A 9,246-nucleotide genomic window follows, 5' to 3' on the forward strand; every position below is an offset into this window, starting at 1 on the left:
AACACGTTCTTATGAAACATATTTATTTTGACCAAACAGCATTTTTCAGTGGAAACCAGTTCTGTTGAAAAGTTTTTGACAAGCTCTAGTAGGGATGCTTCTAGGAGTAGGTTCTGTCTGAGCAACCTATAGCATCATAATCTCAACTAAATGGCACAATCTGGTTCAAATCTTGCAAACCTGACAGGATTAAGAGGTTATATATCAGTGCCTCCAATTTTATAGGTTAGTAAAAGCTTTTACAAAATATAGTTCAAGGTATTTTCTCTAGGGTTTTCAAATTTGAAGAGCTGTATATTAAGTCGAAGAAGATTTGCTGAATTTATTTTGAAGAAAATGTACCAGGAAAAATGAGCAAAGCATTTAAAATACAATAAAAGGTGGCAATTTATTTTGCCTTCATACCAACAAAGCTTACCTGTAGAAACAATAACAAACCAGGAACCAATAAGTAAGAGACGATGTCATGAACTGTATCAAAGATAAATAGGAAGCTTTTACAAGGTATGCTTTAAAGGAATATTTGTCAAATGACACATGATGAAAAGTTAAGGCAAATAAAAACAGCATCCCAGAGTGCACAAAATGTAAGCCAACATTGTTTCACAAGTACATACACTCTAGTTAAATAACCATAAGAAATGATCAGCTATCAGATGATGAGAGAGTAGACTTTGAAGAGGGTAAAAGCTGAATTATCATCAAATGATTATAGACCATAGGGTGGACTTAAAGCCGAGACTAGACTTCCAAGCACAGGGGCATTGGATTGGAAAGTGTGCCTTTAAATGGCATATTTTGGTGGTGAATCATACTAACATTCCACTTATGGGAATTTTAGTTCTAATTTCCATGTTCAACATAGAATAAATCCTTTAAAAATGAAGGAATGGTTAGAAGCTTATTCTTGCAGCAGCACAGATGCAATTTCCACCGCTAAAAAGGGGGTCAATGTCAAAAGGGCGTATCCTGCTTAAGTCAATGGGAGTTTTTCCATTGATTTCTGTGGTAGCAGGATCAAGCCCAAGGGACTAGATGTTCAGCTAGTGTAAACCGAGATCAGTGGAGCTTCAGTCAGTGGAGCTAGAGCAATTTGCACTGGCTGAGGATCAGGCTCAAGAGTTCTAAATGGCTTACTGCAAAAGAGATGCCTCAACACTTCTGTGGCATGACAAGTTAGATATCATGCATGGAGCAAAGTATACAAACTTAGGGTACGTCCATACTACCCGCCCGGGTCGGCGGGTAGCGATCGACTTCTCGGAGTTCGATATATCGCATCTCATCTAGACGCGATATATCAAACTCCGAACGCGCTCCCGTCGACTCCGGAACTCCACCACCGCGAACGGCGGTGGCGGAGTCGACGGGGGAGCCGCGGACTTCGATCCCGTGGCGTCTGGACGGGTAAGTAGTTCGAGTTCAGCTACGCTATTCGCGTAGCTGAACTTGCGTACCTTAGTTCGACTCCCACCCCCCAGTGTAGACCAGGCCTTAGAAAGAACATGGTCTAGTCTGGATATAGGGTGCCTTAGACATTCCACATCCTCAGCTTTCAATGCACCCACAAAAGCATGGATGCCAGGACAATGGACATATTGTAAAGGTCAAATTCAGAAGTGATGTGTAAAGGGCTGGGGTAATTTTCCTATCAGGAACTGGGTAAAAGGGAGTCTAAATTAGTGTTGTCACAGGCAGAAGAGTCAGCCCATGTTGCATTAACACAGACTTCCTTGACCCTACGTCTGAGTTTGTTAAAATAAGGAAAATCAATATTAATTTGAAAATGATGGACACACCAGTACTAAAGATCCCTAGATGCTGCCAGTTGACTTGAAAGAGATTTCTTAAAAGAAAGCTAAGAATATGAGCTACCAAAGAAGGAGGAAATATTCTAGTGGCCAGTTCAGCTAGATCAGAGCAAGATTCCAAATCTTTCTCTCCTCTATCTCTGATTAATTATATGTCTTCTCTAGTTAACTGGAGTAACAAAGAGACATTATGCTTAATTCTGGTGAGCACAAGTGCAAGGTGAAATGCTCTCTGTGTACTTATTGAGTCTAATAGTTTACATCTCACTGAATCCAATCACTTTAGCAATTTATCACATTAAAATTGCATTAAACTGGTTGTATCCAGCTGTGCTAATTTATCACCAAAAGGGACCCTACAGTTGAGTCTTTTGGTTTATTTTTAAATACCAAGAGTGAAAGTTGAGGGTAATATTTTGCATGTTACCTCTGGAGTATATAGAACAAACGAACTTGGACCAACTAGCTCGATTTGTTCAATGCCAGTGCTATTTGGAAGCTGTGAAACCCAAAGGAATCAGTAGTCTTGATTCTCCCCTTTATTTTCACTGAGTATATGTGATAACTCCCCTAAATTCAGTTGTTACTCCTGATTTTCAGCAGGATAAATGAGGTCAGAATCAGGTCCATTATTTATAAATAAATAGTTGTTGCCGGGTAGGTAGGTAGGTAGATAAAATGTCAGATGTACCATGTCACTGTTGTATGACATATTGGGGAAATGGATTGATATACACAGTACCAGGGTATTTTGAAACTGAAAACCTCACACTGACCAATTGCAACCAGAAAAGAAGAAAACAAAGTATCTGGTTTCAAAGAAATTAAGAAATTGCAAACTGGTTAAAGATTAAACGTACAGCAAGAGTAAGGGACAGAATTGAGTTAAGCATTGATGAGAAACGGAAGTTAGTAAAAATAAGATTTTATGTATAGTAAAGTTACAATTTACCTGATCCCTAAGTAGTCTTTTCACTAGATCTTGTTTTTAGAGCTGTCATGCACACAGCCCTGTTAAAGTCCCCTCTACCCGAACACTCACCAGGCTGTTTTTTATGCCTCCAGAGTCTGAGCACAGTCCAGGCACTGTTCCTGGCTGGAGTCTTCAGGCACACTTTCAGGGGGCAGATCCTCTGTCTGGCATCTCCTCCTGAGAGCTGGGACCCCACAGTCAAACTGCCTAGCCTCTGGAACAAGTGCTGAACCCTCAAGCTCTCCTGTAGCTCAAGCAGAACTCCAGCCATGTGGGCACTCTGGGTTTATAGTTCAACTCTTCAGGGTCACGTGACAGTGAAAGCAGACAGACCCACCAATAGGCTTTGCGCAGGGTTCTAAACTCAATAGCATTTTACTTAGCATAAGAGATACGCAGCTCTAGACAAAATAGTAAACACACCTCTTTGTATTTTCCTGCCTCAGTTTCCTCACCACTCTGGAGAGTTCTTTGGGTATGAGACGAGTCCCTCTGGGTGTCCAGGGTCCTTCCCCTGCTCCTCATGACATCTTTTCAGAATCCTGGAGCCTTTCTACGTCAGCTAGAGGTTTAACAACTGACTGTTGTCCCTCAGTTGGCGGTAATTCCACATCCATATGGAGGCATTCCATGGTACAACAATTTCATAACAACTTCATAACATCAGAGAGAACTCATAATTTGTACATAAGCAGATTCTCCAAATTGTCACAAGAGGCAACACAAAACGTTTATTCTCTCTTTCTCATCCTTTATGTAAAAGTCCTATACAATGTAATTGGCATGAAAGCAATGAGGTTTTACAGAAATTACTCAGGCCTGGTCCACACTAAAAAGGGGGTTCGAATTAGGGTACGCAAATTCAGCTACGGGAATAGAGTAGCTGAATTCGAAGTACCCTAATTCGAACTACTCACCCGTCCAGACGCGGCGGGGTCAAACTCCGCAGCTCCCCCGTCGACTCCACCACCGCCGTTTGCAGTGGTGGAGTACCGGAGTTGACCGTGGCGCTTCCGGAGTTCGAACTATCGCGTCTAGATCAGACGCAATAGTTCGAACTCCGTGAAGTTGAACTCACCGCATCGACCCGCGCGGTGAGTATGGACCTGCCCTCAGAAACCTATAGAATTTAATAGAGAATTATATCCCAGCTATAGAATTCTATTGGTTGGTTTTAAAATTCTATAGAGAGGTGATCACTCTTCATTAAATCCTCTTGAACTTTTCGTAAGAGACAGAACAAGTGCATAACTCCCACCGGTGCAAAGGTGAGTTTCATACAGTCACAGAAATGTAGAGGTCATCTAGTCCAGCCATTGCACACTGAAGCAGGATTAAGCATACCTAGGCATGTCGGGGTGTGTGTGTGTGTGTGTCAAAGATTAAAGGCCTAAGCATCCTCTATGGCAATTTAAAGGATACCCTATATCTGCCTCCTCTGTTTAGATTGTAAGCTCTTTAGGCTGGAAACTGTCTACTCATTTATGTTTGTAAAACAGCTAGCACAATGGGGCCTCATTAATGGTTGGCACCTAGGCACTGCTGTAATTAATATAATTAGTAATAATAAATATAAATCAGAGTGGAGCTGAGCTGCACAATTCAGATCCAAGCTGCTCCAAAATACAAAGATGATTAGATGTCTTGTTCCATTTCAGGCCCATCTCTTTCTTAAACATACACCTCATATTACTCAGGGCTTCTCTACACATACAGTGGAGCAGCAGCGCCACTGTAGCACTTAGTGAAGATGCTACCTATGCCGATGAAGGGTTTCCCTCCCTGAGAGGCGGTAGCTATGTCGACGCAAGAAGCTCTCCTGTCAACATAGTGCTGTCTACACTTGGGGCTAGGTGGCAGGGCCGGCTCCAGACCCCAGCGCGCCAAGCGCACGCTTGGGGCGGCATTTTGCCGGCAGGGCGGCAGGCGGCTCCGGCGGACCTTCTGCAGTCATGCCTGCGGGAGGTCCCCCGGAGCCGCGGGACCGGCGTGCTTGGGGCAGCCAAATTCCTAGAGCCGCCCCTGCTAGGTGGGTATAACAGCGTTGCTCAGGGTGTGGATTTTCCACGCCCCTGAGCGAGAGTTATATCGACATAAGTCTGTAGTGTAGACCAAGCCTCAGGAAGAAGAAATGCATTTCAAAAGAGACATGTTTGCTCAAACAGCTGCAATCTGCAAGTTTCAGCTCCAAAAGAAAAATTGGATCAAGAAGATAGTATCAGGAAGCCATGGATTAAAGCTTGAGGTCTGAAGACAGCAGGACTGAAGAGAAATGTTTTAATTTGAAATGTACTTTTAAATCCCTTTTTTTTTTATTTACAGCTACTTGTCGATTAATATCATAAAGTCTCTTGGTCCAATTCTCCATTTTCTCTCTGCTCTGCAGTTGTCTTTCTGCTTCTGCATGCCACTCACATTCTGCTGAATAGTGTGCAATTTTTTTAAAATAGCTTGTGGGCAACTGGTTTGAGATTACAAGTATCTTGTAAATTGGTTGTCATTATTTAAACGCCAAAATGGCATTTTGCCTCAGGGCTGGAACAAATAAATATGTTTTTGCTTGAGAATGTTCTTCCTAATAATTTGAAAAGCCCTCATCTTACTGAGCGTGTCTCATTAGAACCTAGTCCAGTGGAACAGCATGGGGATCATATGGATGATAGCTCAATCTTTAACAAAGATTTTGTTGTTTTTCTTAGGGCTGCTAGTGATTGTGAATGGATTGGTTTTGTGTTGGTCTGGGCTTGATAAAATAAAAAGAGAGACAATAGAAATTAAACACCTAGGAGTTATTAAAATGATACTTTGGGGGTTATTTGAAAGAGACATTGACATATATATTGTATTTTCAAGAGAATTTTTTTTTCCAGGGGGATGAATTAGATTTAGTCATCACCAATTCAGGTACTGGAAATATTTTAAGGCAGTGCAGTTGCACTCACTTACACCCTGTCTGTATTTAGCCACTGTGAGTAACTATGAAACACCCAACATTGGACCTCTTCCCTTAGAACTCTGCTCACATTTGGATTACTGCTCATATCTCAGTGAGATCAGACATCTTTAAGCTATCAGTGTTTTGTTTTTTCTAAATTATAACCAGATCAAACCCTTCGAGACTTGTGTTCTTTATGGGAATTTGGAATTCCACTTTTCAGGTTTTCTGAACCTTAGTTTAGCCAGATAGTGGCCCAGATCCTGGCTGCTCTGCGGAACAAACATTTGTTGAAGCCCAGCAGGTTTAGCAGAGGTGGTTTTGAACTACCATTATGCTCCCCTAGTTCTAGTGCTTGGGAGCTTTAGATTAGTCCTATAAGGGCAAATTGGCCATAACCCCTTTCCTTGGCCACTCCCCCATGTTGGCAGTCAAGAGCATTACACTGATGGTATGGGCATCCCATACTACCCAATGATCTTATACCCGAGAAGAGAGAAGCCTTGAATGGTAAGATCCACCCTGCTATTTTCAAGTCTGCCTTGCACCAGGGGAAACATCACAAAACAGGCTTCATGTTCCAGAGAATGCAGCCCATGATGACCTATATATGGGATAGGGACCATGTTCTAGATTGGTGTTGCACAGTGCCTTGCACAGTGGTCTATGAGTAGGGCTCCTAGACCCTACAGTAATACAAATAATAAATGAAGGTTTTAAGAAACCATCATGTAGATAATGCTGCTTTGACTCTAATTTTACTTTTATTTCATGCACTAATAAACACAATTAATTTAGTGGTCATCCTCCAAATTTAGCATCTAGGTATCCCCCATAGTGAAATAATGCAACATGCTTGAAATTATCCCAAAAAATTACATTCTCTTGCAGAGGAGTTAAAAAAGGCTGCCATGTCTGAGCTATAGGGAAAATCCAATTTCCAGGGCTGGGAAAATAATTTTTTTTTAAGAATCAGTCTTATTTATTAAACATGAAAAAGTTAAAGAGTACAACAGAAAAACCACACGATCTGAGGGAGGATTGACGAGATTTTCAGCTCCTTTGAATTCCTTTCCCTGAGTGGTTTTATCAATCACTGCCTCCAGGGGCGGCTCTAGGCACCAGCAAACCAAGCTGTGCTAGGGCGCAAATCCAGGGGCGCGGGCAGACTGGCTCGGGTGGACCTGCAGCATGCGCCTGCGGAGGTCCACCGGCCCGGGCGGCGGACCTGCTGCAGGCATGACTGCAGCAGCGCTGGCGCGGCGCCGCCGACCCGCCGACCGCGTCGCGTCCGCAGCCGAGCCGTTGCGCTCTTCTCGCGGCCTCCGGCTCCGTGGAGCCTCGCAGCGCATGCGCTCCCCGGGGTCTCGGGCCCGCTCCGGAGGGAGCTCGAGCCCTGCCGGGAGCGGAACCCGCCGCGGACCGAAGGAGGCGCGGCGCGCGCGCGCAGCGGCGCACACGCAGCCCTGCCTCTAGAGCCTAAATTCTAGACTGCCTCACTATAGGGCAGTGTGGAGGAAAGCATCGTTATTGAAGAAAGCATTTAAGCACATGCTTGAGTCCCACTGACTTAGAGTTAGGCATGTGTTTGGGGGCTATCCTGAATCATGACCTTCAAATGCAGGGGGGGATTTTCAGAAGTGCCCAGGACTGGCCTAACCTGGCTCCCCCTGAAGGCTAAAATGTCAATTGACTTCAATGGGAGCAGAATTAGGTCAGTGCTGTGTACTTTGGAAAACCCTACTCTCAGAGTTTTATTAAAATAAGTCAGTGAAAATATTGAGACTAGAACTCAAAGCCTCCCAGTTGTTGGTCATTGCTCATGCCTCTAGGGAGAAACCTGTTCTGTAACTCAGAATAGGATGAAATCAAAATGTACAGTGCAGTATGCAATTCAGAACCTTTCAGAAAACATTTGTCTAAACCTGAAACTTTTTTTTGTCGCAGGAGACTCCATGTTCCCGATCAAATTGGTGGTGTTCAAGGTACAATCAAACAAGGCCAACTCCCACCAGTTGAATGCAGCAAGAAGATAATCGTTTACTTGTTATTTATTCTGACTCTCAAAGTATAAAGTGTTCTGTTTTATGGTCTTGTTTATAGCACTCTGTAGTTGTAGGTTTAGCAAATGACCCAGAAGACTAGCCCTGCAGCTGAGCTTCGAGATGCACGGTGTCCGAGCAGCAGTACTAGAGAGGGGAAAAAAGGATAGAAAAGATTAAGAAGAGCCATTGAAACCAATGAATGACATAGCAATTCAAAGTTCAGTGCTGGCACAATCACAGCACTACCTTAGGCTGTATATAAAACCACAAGCATAGCTGTAGCCCAGCACAGGTGTATAGGTAAAAAGTGATCAATAGTAACTGGGTTTTAAAAAAAAAATAGAAACCAACATCATTAGCTCTGTGGTAAATTTCAGTACAAAGTAATAGCCAGCTGAACCCTGACAGGTGCTGAGTATCTGCTGAAAACTCTCATAGGAATCAATGAGAATTGCAAGTGCTCTACAACTGTGCATTGGCAACTGTAATGTTGACACCAGGAGGCTATTAGTATTGTTGACAGCCCAATTGGCTGGGCTGCCTGCGGTAGCTACTTTATCCTGCACTGAAATATATCATACAGTATTAGGTATTGCAGTTGCTGCCCTCCTATAATGCACATGGACGTGGCTCAGATGACGAGAAGGAAACCAGGCTATGTCACAAGCTCTGTATTGTTGTGGTTGGATGAAGCATCGTGGAGGCTGGTGAGTGAGCGCTGCTGCCTGGGAGAAGGCTCCTTTACAGTAGCTCCCACCAGCCCACCACAAAATTAGTACCGTGTGGGTGGAGGGCTTTGCTGGGTATTGTTTGATCAGAGGGGGGCTGTGTGTAAGAGAAGCAGGAGACATGGCACAGAGAGAGAGGGACTGAGGGCTTGTCTACCCAGAGGTGCAGTGAGCACCGCAGGGGTGTGATTTCTAAAACCTACTGATATGCTGCGCATTAGTTGGCCCGTGTAGACCCTGCTGGTGTGCACTAAAGGTTTCCTTGGGCACTTTAATGTGGTGCTGTTTGAACCAGCACTGCATTCAAGTATGCCACTGGGGTCTACACAGACCAATTAATGAGCAACATGTTGGTGTGCTTTAGAAATCCCACGCTCATGGGGCGCTTTACCCCACCATGTAGCCAAGGCCGGAGAGAAGCAGAAAGCAAGCCGAGCAGATGCAGCCTGGAAACATGGCATGTGGCCCTTGGAGAAGCTTGTGCTGCTGGCTGAAAGAGGATTGGCCCTGTGAGCAAGTACAGTCTCCTGTTGTTTGGTTCGTCCTGTGTTCAGGAAAACATTGTAAATAAACAAGACTGCATCATAGAACCACCTGACTCTCACCAATTTCTCCTCCTAACTGAGCCAACCTATAAGACCCTGTATTTTTGGCTAGTTGCCTGGGTGGAAAGGGGTAACAGTGTTGTTCTGTTCTAAAGAAGAGGGGAAAGCTTTCTTCTTTTCTTTTTGTAAACCAAAATTCCCTTTAGAGA

The 9,246-nt window shown here is 43.9% G+C and overlaps 1 protein-coding gene across 2 annotated transcripts in view; it reads left to right on the plus strand.

The window, feature by feature from the left end:
* The window catches only part of IQCK (IQ motif containing K), a 258,834-nt gene extending 249,864 nt beyond the window's left edge, over window positions 1-8,970 (plus strand). The window contains exon 13 of one of the 2 annotated variants that reach the window (XR_005585556.1): window positions 7,667-8,970. The gene's annotated coding sequence lies outside the window, so the exon portion shown is untranslated. The remainder of the gene's footprint in view (window positions 1-7,666) is intronic. The other variant, XR_005585557.1, reaches the window with a different exon arrangement.
* Window positions 8,971-9,246: the final 276 nt, after the last annotated feature.

The sequence above is a fragment of the Mauremys reevesii genome, linkage group 10 (genome assembly GCF_016161935.1).
Source record: "Mauremys reevesii isolate NIE-2019 linkage group 10, ASM1616193v1, whole genome shotgun sequence".
Taxonomy (NCBI): domain Eukaryota; kingdom Metazoa; phylum Chordata; order Testudines; family Geoemydidae; genus Mauremys; species Mauremys reevesii.